This window comes from Amblyraja radiata, chromosome 38, assembly GCF_010909765.2.
Source record: "Amblyraja radiata isolate CabotCenter1 chromosome 38, sAmbRad1.1.pri, whole genome shotgun sequence".
Taxonomy (NCBI): Eukaryota; Metazoa; Chordata; class Chondrichthyes; order Rajiformes; family Rajidae; genus Amblyraja; species Amblyraja radiata.
The window spans coordinates 5751475-5765108 of NC_045993.1; positions in this window are offsets into that span (position 1 = coordinate 5751475).

The window sequence follows — 13634 nt, forward strand, 5'->3', positions numbered from 1 at the left end:
AGTGCATTTGGGTGGGGAGCCACCAATACCATCACCAGCTGTGGAGGTAGATGGACTGCTCAGGAGGCATCATTATTACTCACACTGGGCATAAACTACCTGGAAATGTTAGGTGCATTCCATGGCCTAAAGTCATATTGTACTGGATCATATCACCAGCATGTTAGACTACAGATAGACAATACCACCGTGGTAGCATACATTAACCACATGGGTGGAAACAAATCGACATCATGTGACAATCTGGCTAATACAATTTGGCAATGGTGTATCCAGAGAGATATTTGGATATCAGCCACTTACCTACCAGGAAGACTAAATTTTGTGGCAGACACCAGGTCACGCAAATTTAATGAAAACACCGAATGGATGTTGAATAAAAAAGTATTTGCTGATATTACAGCAAAATATGGAACACCAGATATCGATCTATTCGCATCCAGACTTAACCACCAGTTATCAAATTATGTTTCATGGGAACCAGACCCTGGGGCAGCGGCGACAGATGCATTTTCGCTGCATTGGGGGGGGAAATTGTTTATTTACGCATTCCCTCCTTCCTGCCTCATCAGTCGGGTATTAAGGAAAATACAACAAGACTCTGCGTCTGGTATTGGTAGTACCCGATTGGCCTACTCAACCATGGTTCCCAGTGGTATTAAACATGGTATTAGAACCATGTATCACCATCCCACATAGACCAGATTTATTGCTACATCCCGTAACAAGGGATAGCCACCCATGCCATAAACATTTGAACTTATTAATTTGTAGAGTTTTAAAAACACCTCTACTACAACTGGGACTGATGGACCGAACAGCGAACATGATCTCGGTGGCCCAAAGACAGTCAACCAAAAAACAGTATCTGGTCTATATCAGGAAGTGGGCGATGCACTGCCATAAAAACAACATCACCTACAGAGACATGAACATCCCGTCTGTTCTGGAATATCTGGCAGGCCTCCACTATGATGAGGGGCTCAGTTACAGTGCCATCAACTGCGCCAGAAGTGCCCTATCGACTTACCTATGGCAGGGGACAGAGCGTTACTCTGTTGGGACTCACCCACTGGTAACAAAACTTATGAGGGGAATTTTAATACTAATCCCCCAAGAACCAGGTACTCTCAAATATAGGATGTAAGTATTATCCTGAAGATGCTCAGGAATTGGTCTCCAGCAACAGCTCTGTCCCTACACAGACTGACATTAAAAACAGTCATGCTAATGGCATTGGTCACGGCACAGAGGGTACAGTCACTGCATAAACTAAGACTGGACAACATGACTTCCTCAACAGAAAATATTACGTTTCATATCTATGAGTTAGTAAGCAGAACAGACAGGGATCAGCAGGCCTCAATATACAATTTAGGTCATACCCAAACAGATGTCCGTCTGTGTATAATAAGACATCTGTCGTTATACATGGAGAAAACGAAAATCCTAAGAGGCAATGAGAAGGCACTTTTTGGTCAGCCACTAGCAACCACACAAAAGAGTGACGGTCCAGACCATCTCAAGATGGCTGAAACAGGTGCTAACACAGGCTGGGGTGGATACTATAATTTTAAAATCTCATTCCACCAGGGCTGCAGCTACATCGGCAGCAATACAGTTGGATGTACCAATGGACCAAATCCTCAAGGCAGCAGGATGGTCTGGGGGGAAAAAACATTCCAATTATTTTACAATAAACCAGTAATGAAACCTGGAACGTTTGCAGAAACAAATTTAAGTTCTGTAAATTAATTTAAACCCATAAAAAGGGGTTATAAATTTGTGTTAATAGATTTTATGATTTCAATGTCGAATTCATGTCCAAATTATGTTAACACAATTCCTCCTACTGTCATCAAGGCAGACGTGATGCATGGACTCGTTTCCACGGCATGAAATCACAGAGCTTTAAAATCTTCACGTAGTCACTCACGTGACTCCGAAGTAAAATAGTAAGATTAAACGAGAACTTACCAGTTTGAAGTTTGATCTGTATTTTATGAGGAGTTACGATGAGGGATTACGTGCCCTCCGCTCCCACCCTTGACCATATACTTAACTGGTATCTCTTATCTAATCTTACTATGTTTAGTCATTACAGTTATCTGTGATTTCACACCGCTGCCTTGAAGAATGGCACGCATGCGTCGTGGCAGGGTTCTTCACGTAATCCCTCATCGTAACTCCTCATAAAATACAGATCAAACTTCAAACTGGTAAGTTCTCGTTTAATCTTACTATTAAACTCAACTGAAACAAATCTCTGAACACTAATAAACCATTATCTGTTTATTTGCACTTTATCTACTTATTTATTGATGTGTGTATATATTTATATAATGGTGCATGGACACACTGATATGTTCTGTATTCATGCCTACTATATTCCGTTGTGCTGAAGCAAAGCAAGAATTTCATTGTTCTATCTGGGACACATGACAATAAACTCTCTTGACTTGACTTGACTTGACTTGACTTGAGGATGGAGACAAATTCCATTGGATGAATACCTGTTGAAAGGTTGAAGGTTTATTTTTGGCAGAACCCCTAAAGGGTCCATTGACTCCATCTACACCTCACGCTGCCTCGGCAAGGCCACCAGCATAATCAAGGATGAGTTACACCCCAGTCACTCCCTCTTCTCCCCTCTTCCATTAGGCAAGAGGTACAGAAGTGTGAAAACGCACACCTTCAGATTCCGGGACTGTTTCTTCCCAGGTAGACACAAAAATGCTGGAGTAACTCAGTGGGTCAGGCAGCATCTCTGGAGATGCTGCCTGACCCGCTGTGTTACTCCAGCATTTTGTGTCTACCTTCGATTTAAACCAGCATCTGCAGCTCTTTCCTACATAGTTTCTTCCCAGCTGTTATCAGGCATCTGAACCATCCTGTCACCAAATAGAGTGCAGTCCTGAGCTACTATCTACCTTATTGGAGACCCTTGGACTATCTTTGATCAGATTTTACTGGACATTTTCTTGAACTAAACATTATTCACATTATTGTATCGGCACAAAACGTGGTCAGGAAAGGGGCAGACGTCAGGCAGATTCAAACAGTAGTTTTTATTCAGGTGTTACATGTAAGTTTGGTCCACTAACATAATTGTCATTGCTGCTGTAGCTGAGCGAGGGTGTTGTCTCGGTTCAGCTACCTTTTGACTGGGGAGATCTCAAGGTGAGATAAGCTTATGTAGCAGGACACTCCCCCCCCTAGGCCATGACGTCACGTGCCAGCCTTCGTAGCTACATAAGTGGTCTGTGTATCAGCTGACGGCACATTATTCCCTTTATCATGTATCTGTACACTGTGGTGGCTCGATTGTAATCATGTATTGTCTTTCCGCTGACTGATCAGCAGGCAACAAAAGCTTTGGACTGTGTCTCGGTACACGTGACAACAAACTAACCTAAACTAGACACTGATTCCAGAGAATGTCTACAGGATGTTGATTGGTACAGTAATAGAAACATAGAAATTAGGTGCAGGAGTAGGCCATTCGGCCCTTCGAGCCTGCACCGCCATTCAATATGATCATGGCTGATCATCCAACTCAGTATCCCGTACCTGCCTTCTCTCCATACCCTCTGATCCCCTTAGCCACAAGGGCCACATCTAACTCCCTCTTAAATATAGCCAATGAACTGGCCTCGACTACCCTCTGTGGCAGAGAGTTCCAGAGATTCACCACTCTCTGTGTGAAAAAAGTTCTTCTCATCTCGGTTTTAAAGGATTTCCCCCTTATCCTTAAGCTGTGTCCCCCTTGTCCTGGACTTCCCCAACATCGGGAGCAATCTTCCTGCATCTAGCCTGTCCAACCCCTTAAGAATTTTATAAGTTTCTATAAGATCCCCTCTCAATCTCCTAAATTCTAGAGAGTATAAACCAAGTCTATCCAGTCTTTCTACATAAGACAGTCCTGACATCCCAGGAATCAGTCTGGTGAACCTTCTCTGCACCCTCTATGGCAATAATGTCCTTCCTTAGATTTGGAGACCAAAACTGTACTCCAGGTGTACACCAGCAATACTCCAGGTGTGGTCTCACCAAGACCCTGTACAACTGCAGTAGAACCTCCCTGCTCCTATACTCAAATCCTTTTGCTATGAAAGCTAACATAACATTCGCTTTCTTCACTGCCTGCTGCACCTGCATGCCTACTTTCAATGACTGGTGTACCATGACACCCAGGTCTCGCTGCATCTCCCCTTTTCCTAGTCGGCCACCATTTAGATAATAGTCTGCTTTCCTGTTTTTGCCACCAAAATGGATAACCTCACATTTATCCACATTATACTGCATCTGCCAAACATTTGCCCACTCACCCAGCCTATCCAAGTCACCTTGCAGTCTCCTAGCATCCTCCTCACAGCTAACACTGCCCCCCAGCTTAGTGTCATCCGCAAACTTGGAGATATTGCCTTCAATTCCCTCATCCAGATCATTAATATATATTGTAAATAGCTGGGGTCCCAGCACAGAGCCTTGCGGTACCCCACTAGTCACTGCCTGCCATTGTGAAAAGGACCCGTTTACTCCTACTCTTTGCTTCCTGTTTGCCAGCCAGTTCTCTATCCACATCAATACTGAACCCCCAATGCCGTGTGCTTTAAGTTTGTATACTAATCTCTTATGTGGGACCTTGTCGAAAGCCTTCTGGAAGGCCAGATACACCACATCCACTGGTTCTCCCCTATCCACGCTACTAGTTACATCCTCGAAAAATTCTATAAGATTCGTCAGACATGATTTACCTTTTGTAAATCCATGCTGACTTTGTCCAATGATTTCACCACTTTCTAAATGTGCTGCTATCCCATCTTTAATAACTGACTCTAGCAGTTTCCCCACATACCGATGTTAGACTAACTGGTCTGTAATTCCCCGTTTTCTCTCTCCCTCCCTTCTTAAAAAGTGGGGTTACGTTTGCTACCCGCCAATCCTCAGGAACTACTCCAGAATCTAAAGAGTTTTGAAAGATTATTACTAATGCATCCACTATTTCTGGAGCTACTTCCTTAAGTACTCTGGGATGCAGCCTATCTGGCCCTGGGGATTTACCGGCCTTTAATCCATTCAATTTACCCAACACCACTTCCCGGCTAACCTGGATTTCACTCAATTCGTCCAACTCCTTTGACCCGCGGTCCCCTGCTATTTCCGGCAGATTATTTATGTCTTCCTTAGTGAAGACGGAACCAAAGTAGTTATTCAATTGGTCCGCCATATCCTTGTTCCCCATGATCAACTCACCTGTTTCTGACTGCAAGGGACCTACATTTGTTTTAACTAATCTCTTTCTTTTCACATATCTATAAAAACTTTTGCAGTCAGTTTTTATGTTCCCTGCCAGTTTTCTTTCATAATCTATTTTTCCTTTCCTAATTAAGCCCTTTGTCCTCCTCTGCTGGTCTCTGAATTTCTCCCAGTCCTCCGGTATGCTGCCTTTTCTGGCTAATTTGTACGCATCATCCTTCGCTTTGATACTATCCCTGATTTCCCTTGTTATCCACGGATGTACTACCTTCCCTGATTTATTCTTTTGCCAAACTGGGATGAACAATTTTTGTAGTTCATCCATGCAGTCTTTAAATGTCTTCCATTGCATATCCACCGTCAACCCTTTTAGAATTAATTGCCAGTCAATCTTGGCCAATTCATGTCTCATACCCTCAAAGTTACCTTTCTTTAAGTTCAGAACCATTGTTTCTGAATTAACAATGTCACTCTCCATCCTAATGAAGAACTCAACCATATTATGGTCACTCTTGCCCAAGGGGGCACGTACAACAAGACTGCTAACTAACCCTTCTTCATTACTCAATACCCAGTCTAAAATAGCCTGCTCTCTCGTTGGTTCCTCTACATATTGATTTAGATAACTATCCCGCATACATTCCAAGAAATCCTCTTCCTCAGCACCCCTGCCAATTTGATTCACCCAATCTATATGTAGATTGAAGTCACCCATTATAACGGTTTTGCCTTTGTCGCACGCATTTCTAATTTCCTGTTTGATACCATCTCCAACTTCACTACTACTGTTAGGTGGCCTGTACACAACACCCACCAGCGTTTTCTGCCCCTTAGTGTTTCGCAGCTCTACCCATACAGATTCCACATCCTCCAAACTAATGTCCTTCCTTTCCATTGCGTTAATCTCCTCTCTAATCAGCAACGCTACCCCACCTCCTTTTCCTTTCTCTCTATCCCTCCTGAATATTGAATATCCCTGGATGTTCAGCTCCCAGCCTTGGTCACCCTGGAGCCATGTCTCCATGATCCCAACTATATCATAGTCATTAATAGCTATCTGCACATTCAACTCATCCACCTTATTACGAATGCTCCTTGCATTGAGACACAAAGCCTTCAGGCTTGTTTTTACAACACTCTTACCCCTTATACAATTATGTTGAAAAGTGGCCCTTTTTGATTTTTGCCCTGGTTTTGTCTGCCTGCCACTTTTACTTTTTACCTTGCTACCTATTGCTTCTACCCTCATTTTACACCCCTCTGTCTCTACGCTCACACATTTAAGAAACCCTTTCCCTTTAACTCCATCCTCCACTATCCCATTCGACACCCCACCCCCCTTATTCAGTTTAAAACCACCCGTGTAGCAGTGGCAAACCTGCCTGCCAGAATGCTGGTCCCACACCTGTTAAGATGCAATCCGTCCCTTTTGTACAGTAATGTGGAGGCATCTTCTGTAAGATGTGGACCTGTTCATATAATGCAGACTAATCCCATTGCTGGCGAATGCTATGGAAATGTTGGAGAAGTCAGGAGCTCTCTGCAGAATAGAAACCTTGTTAGATGAAGACCTTCAGACCGTCAGTCTGAAGAAGGGCCTCGATCCGAAGCGTCACACATTCCTTCTCTCCAGAGATGCTGCCTGTCCTCCTGAGATTCTCCAGCATTTTGTGACTATCTTTGGACTACCTGTCTACCTGTTGTGCTGAATGAAGTCATGCCCCGTTGGACAAAGACATGTCTCAATGGATGGGAAAAATCTCAGCGAAACGATCGGTGAGACCAAGTGTAGGCGTGGCGATCGTTTCGCAGAACACCTCCGCTCGGTCCGCATTAACCAACCTGATGTTCCTGTGGCTCAGCACTTCAACTCCCCCTCAAATTCCGAATCCGACCTTTCTGTCCTGGGCCTCCTCCATGGCCAGAGTGAGCACCACCGGAAATTGGAGGAGCAGCACCTCATATTCCGCTTGGGCAGTCTGCACCCCAGCGGCTTGAACATTGACTTCTCCAATTTCCTCTCTCCTTTGCTATCTCCGCTCTCCCTCAGCCCTGTGGCTCAACCTCTTCCTTTCTTCTTCCCGCCCCCCTCCCTCCCCCCCACCCTACATCAGTCTGAAGAAGGGTTTTGGCCCGAAACGTTGCCTATTTATTTTGCTCCATAGATGCTGCCACACCCGCTGAGTTTCTCCAGCACTTTTGTCTACCTTCGATTTTCCATTATACATGCATATCATATACTCATATCAAATCCCACCCTTTACTGAGTCCATGAGCCCTTTTAGTTTAGTTTAGTTTATTGTCATGTGTACCGAGGTACAGTGAAATACTTTTTTTGTTGTGTGCCATCCAGTCAGCAGAAAGACTACACATGATTACAATCAAGCCGCCCACAATGTATAGATAGAGGATAAAGGGAATAATGTTTAGTTCAAGATAAAGTCCAGGAAAGTCTGATTAAAGATAGTCCAAACTGTTCCTGAATCTGGGCGTCTGCGTTTTTATACTTCTGTACCTCTTGCCTGACGGGAAAAGGGAGAAGAGGGAGTGACTGGGTTGAGACTCGTCCTTGATAATGCTGCTGGACTTGCCGAGGCAGCGTAAAGTGTGGATGGAATCAATAGAAGGGAGGTTGGTTTGCGCGATGGTCTGGGCTGCGTCCATAATTCTTGTTTTCTTGCGTCATGTTCCCAGACCATTCTGTGATGCATCCTGACAAAATGCGTTCAACTGCGCATCTGTTGAAGTTGGTGAGAGTTGTTGGGGACATGCCGAACTTCCTAAGCTTTCCTAAGCCCTTGTTATACACACCCCTGTTAAACCCTTGTAAATATTGTCACACTCCCGTTAAACCCCTGATCTATCTTTCCCTCTCACATTCTCCTGCTTTCTCCCCATAACTTGCAGCAACACAACAAATATGTAAAATCTTATCATATACCATGCCATATACAAACAACCCAACATACCACATTAGTAGTATCTCAGATCACTCTCCGTTGACATTTTCAGTAAAATTTGAGGGAATGCCGGGTAAAAAATTCTTTTGGAGGTTTAATACACATATTTTAAATGACGTGCAAGGCTATCAATATTTAAAACAACAAATGAAACTTTTTTTCGATACAAATGATATACCAGGTACTTTGCCTTCTTTATTATGGGAAACTTTTAAGGCATTTATGAGAGGAATTATAATTTCATATCAAAGTTTTCAAAATAAAAAGAATAAGACAGAACAATTGTTGTTAGAACAAGAAATCAGACAGTTAGAGTTGGATAATGCCAAAGATTCCACGACAGATAAACACAATAAGATAATATTACTGAAATTTAAACTTAATCGAATTTTATCGGCAAGAGTAATAAGACTATTCCAAATTACAAAACAGGAACATTTTGAGTTTGGTGACAAACCACATAAGCTTTTAGCTCGCCAATTGAAAAAACAAGAAAAGGAAAATACTATAACCAAAATTAAATCAGAGAAAGGTGAATTACTAATACTACCTAAAGATATTAATAATAGATTTGCCCAATTTTACCAAAACCTATATACATCTAAAATTAAAATAGAAGATAGTAAAATAAAAAAAATTCTAGATAACTGTAATCTTCCAATACTGGACCTTTTGGAACAAGAGGAACTAGGAGCTCAAATTACAATCAAAGAAATAGGTGAAACAATAAAATCGCTGAAAAATGGTAAGACACCGGGACCAGATGGTTTTAATAATGAATTTTATAAAAAATTTCAGGAGATAACAACCCCTTATTTATTTAATTTATACTCCCATGCTTTTAAAGAAAACAAACTACCTGAAACACTAACAGAATCAACTATTACGCTTATTCCAAAAAAAGATAAAGATTTAGAAGATCCGGGCTCGTACAGAGCTATATCACTTTTAAATACAGATCAGAAAATTTTAGCAAAGATTTTAGCAAGAAGATTAAGCAAATATATTAGTAAATTGATAAACCCTGATCAAACGGGGTTTATACCTAAAAGATACTAATTTAATAATCTGAGACGCCTGTTTAATATAATGTACTCGCATAAAGTAGAGGAAGAAGATATATCAATTATTTCTTTGGATGCAGAGAAAGCATTTGATCAGGTAGAGTGGCAATACTTATATAAAGTACTACAAAAATTTAATATGGGAGAGAATTTTATAACATGGGTAAAATTATTATATGATAAACCAATGGCAAGAATTTTAACTAATAACATGTTATCTCAAAAATTTCAACTATCAAGGGGTAATAGGCAGGGATGTGCACTATCACCCCTGCTATTTGCCCTTATGATAGAACCCCTGGCTGAAAGTATAAGAATTCATCCGAATATTCAGGGCTATAATACCAGGGACTCAAAGAATAAAATCTCATTATATGCAGACGATATACTTTTATATATTACAAAGTCACAAACGAGCATACCAAATTTATTAAACTTAATAGAGGAATTTGGGTCTTTTTCTGGATATAGAATAAACTGGAATAAAAGTGAAATCATGACATTAAAACCTCAAGAACCTACACACTTACTGAAGTTCCCCTTTAAAATCGCACCAGAAAAATTTAAATATTTGGGTATTCAGATTACTAGAAAATATAAAGCATTATTCAACGCTAATTTCATACCTTTATTAAATAAACTTAATACGTTGATTAAATTTTGGAAAACACTTCCCTTATCATTATTAGGTAATGATAAAAAATGATCTTCCTACCACAATTACTATACCTATTTCAATCTATACCGGTATATATACCAAAATATATATTTTTTAAATTAGACTCTAATATTACTAATTATATTTGGGACTATAGATCACATAGAATCACAAAAAAACACTTATGTAAACCAAAAGGGGTCGGGGGACTTTCACTTCTGAATTTTATGTATTAGTACTGGGCAGTGCATATTAAGAATATGATTTATTGGTTGGATAGTTCTACCCAACAGACAGAATGGATAAAAATGGAGAAGGAGGATTGCCATCCTTGTAATATAGGAACGATCCTCTTCTCCCCAAAAAAACTGAATAACACAATATATAAGAAGAACCCAATTATATATGGTACAATAAGAATTTGGAAACAAATAAAATTATCTTTAAAATTAAGAAATCTATCACTGTTAATGCCAATAGCGAATAACCCTTTATTTAAACCATCTCTTATTGATAAGACATATAACCAATGGGAAAGTCTCGGAATTAGAAGGATCGGGGATATGTACGAAATGGGAAACCTACTATCATTCCAACAACTACAATTAAAATTTAAATTGAAAAACAACCAATATTTTAAATATCTTCAGATTTGCGATTTCGTGAAAAAATATATACAAGGATATCAAAAAGTAACTGCTGACTTATTGGAAGAAGCAATGAATATTGAAGCTGACTCACAAAAATTAATATCATATTTATATAATAGTATTCTAAATATAGACCTACCATCGACAGAGGTACTTAGAGAAGAGTGGGAACGGGAACTAATGATAAAAATTACGAAGGTTAAATGGGAAAAATACCTGATATATATTCACAAATGTTCAATTAATGTAAGACATAATCTAATTCAATTTAAAATTGTACATAGATTATATTATTCAAAAACAAGATTGAACAAATTTTATCCAAATATATCCGCCACTTGTGATAAATGTCTAGCCCAAAAGGCAACTATAACACACTCCTTAGTTTCCTGCATAAAACTTTATAGATTTTGGAATGATATTTTTGAAATATTTACAAAATTATTCAAGACAAGAATGGAACCTAATACTGAAATGATTATATTTGGCGTAATGGAAGATGGGAATAAATTGAACACATCTCAAAATCTATTCCTTAACTATGGTTTAATAATAGCAAAAAATTTAATTCTTAAATTTTGGAAGGGTACATCAATACCAACGCTTAAAATGTGGATTGCAAGTATGTTGGACACCGCTCATCTTGAGGAAATGCGATTCCTCCTAATGGATAAATCAGACCAATTCATAACGAGTTGGTCTCCATTCGTCGTTTTTTTGGAATCATATGGTGCAACACAATTGTAAAAAATAACTGTTTCAGGACTGGACGAGGGTTGGTCAAGATTATAAATAATGATCTCCTTTTCTTTTTTATTTTATTTTATTTTCTCTATTTTCTCTCTCAACTTTCTTCATTTACTCGTTTTCTTTTTTCACACACTATATATTTCACATCTTTCTATCCTTTACTATCTAACTTCTTTTTCTTATTCTAATCTTTTTTCAGTGTAACAAAAAAAAAAAAGAAGTTGTACATAAAATGTATTATGAAATTATATATTAGGCACTTTGGTGCCATATGACTGTACTTACTTCTAATTTAAAAAAAATAAATTAAAAAAAATAAAAATAAAAATCTTATCATAGTCGTAACGTACTTGGATGAACCTTAAACCTCTCAGATGGATTTAGCACATGGTGAGGTTTATTGCAAAGCTTATAACATCCTCTCCAGAAATACTCTCGGTGCTGGGGTTAATCTGAAGACACCAAGTGACAGATGGTTAGAGTTGGCTGTGGTGAGATTATTGCAGGAAGGAAGCAGTGCATTGGATTACACACTGCAGGTATGCTGAAACAGAATGCATTAGCTCTTACTGTATGTTGTTTGGCAGCCTTTACATATCTAACTTTGTCCATCCATCTGCCGATCAACCCCACTCCTCCCCCCTCACCTGTATCCACCTATCACTTGCCTGGCTTTGTCCTGCTCCCACCTCTCTTTTCCAGCTTTCTTTCCTCCTACTACAATTAGTCTGAAGAAGTCTCCCGATCCAAAACATCGCCTGTCCAATGTCTCTGGAGATGCTGCCAGATCTGTTGAGATATTCCAGCACTTTGTGCTTTACTCAAGATTCCAGTAGCTGTAGTATCTGTATCACCAATCCAACGGCACTGCAGCTGTACATCTCATTAATTCATAAGTTATAAGAACAGAAGTGGACCATTCGTCCCATCAAGTCTACTCCGCCATTCAATCATGGCTGATCTATCTCTCCCTCCTAACCCCATTCTCCTGGCTTCTCCACATAAACCCTGACACCCTCACTAATCAAGAATATATCAATCTCCGTCGTAAAAATATCCATTGACTTGACCTCCACAGCCGTCTGTACTAATCAAGAATTGATTGACTGTACTATCTACTTCTGCCTTAAAAACATCCATTGACTTGTCCTGAAAGATAGACATAAAATGCTGGAGTAACTCAGTGGAACATGCAGCATCTCTGTGGAGAAGGAATGGGTGACATTTCGGGTGGAAACCCTTCTTCAGACTAGTTAGGGATAAGGGAAATGAGAGATATAGACGATGATGTAGAGAGATAAAGAACAATGAATGAATTGTGTGCATAAAAGTAATGATGATAAAAGAAACAGGCCATTGTTAACTGTTGGGTGAAAACGAGAATGCTGCTGCGACTTGGGTGGGGAGAGATAGAGAAAGAGGGAATGCCGGTGTTATTTGAAGTAGTCTGAACAAGGTCCAGACAAGGGACAACATTACATTAAAAAACATTGCCTATAAAAACATCATAAAATACATATAAAATCTTAGGTAGACAAAAGTGCTGGAGAAACTCAGCGGGTGAGGCAGCATCTATGGAGCGAAGGAAATAGGCAACGTTTCGGGCCGAAACCCTTCTTCAGACTGATATAGGGTGAGGGGCGGTGGGGGCGGGAAGAAGAAAGGAAGAGGAGGAGCCAGAGGGCTGAGGGAGAGCTGAGAAGGGGAGGAGACAGCAAGGGCTACCGGAAATTGGAGAAGTCAATGTTCATGCCGCTGGGGTATAAACCAAAGATCTTATAGTGGAGCAAGATAGGCTACTCCTGTGAAATGTAGTACGCTATGGAGGGGATCCTGGGCATTTTCCCCCGCCCATTTTAGTAACCTGAGCCTACCTGACCCGACCCGACTCGCAGTGTAATCAATGTTGCGGGGCAACAGTTTGTGCGGGTTAGATTCATAAATCTGTCAGTTCATACTTCTTGTCAACAATAAAATTTGACTCTGGTAATTGTCTTTTTTAATGTTTTTTAAATCATTTCTTTTTAAATGGCTCACGAGCAGTGTTTGAGTTGATTTTGTAGTAACCGGAACCGACCCGACTCGCAGGGTAATTGACATTGCGGGGGAAGTTTTTGTGTGTGATATAGGGTTAGATTCATAATTCTGTTAGTTCATAATTCTGTTAATTCTTGTTAAAGAATAAAATGTTTATAAACACACATACATGAATGTGATATAAATTTATATAATCATATAACACACACAATTATATTTCTTCTGATCCAATAATGAACTTTATTTCAGACTAGAC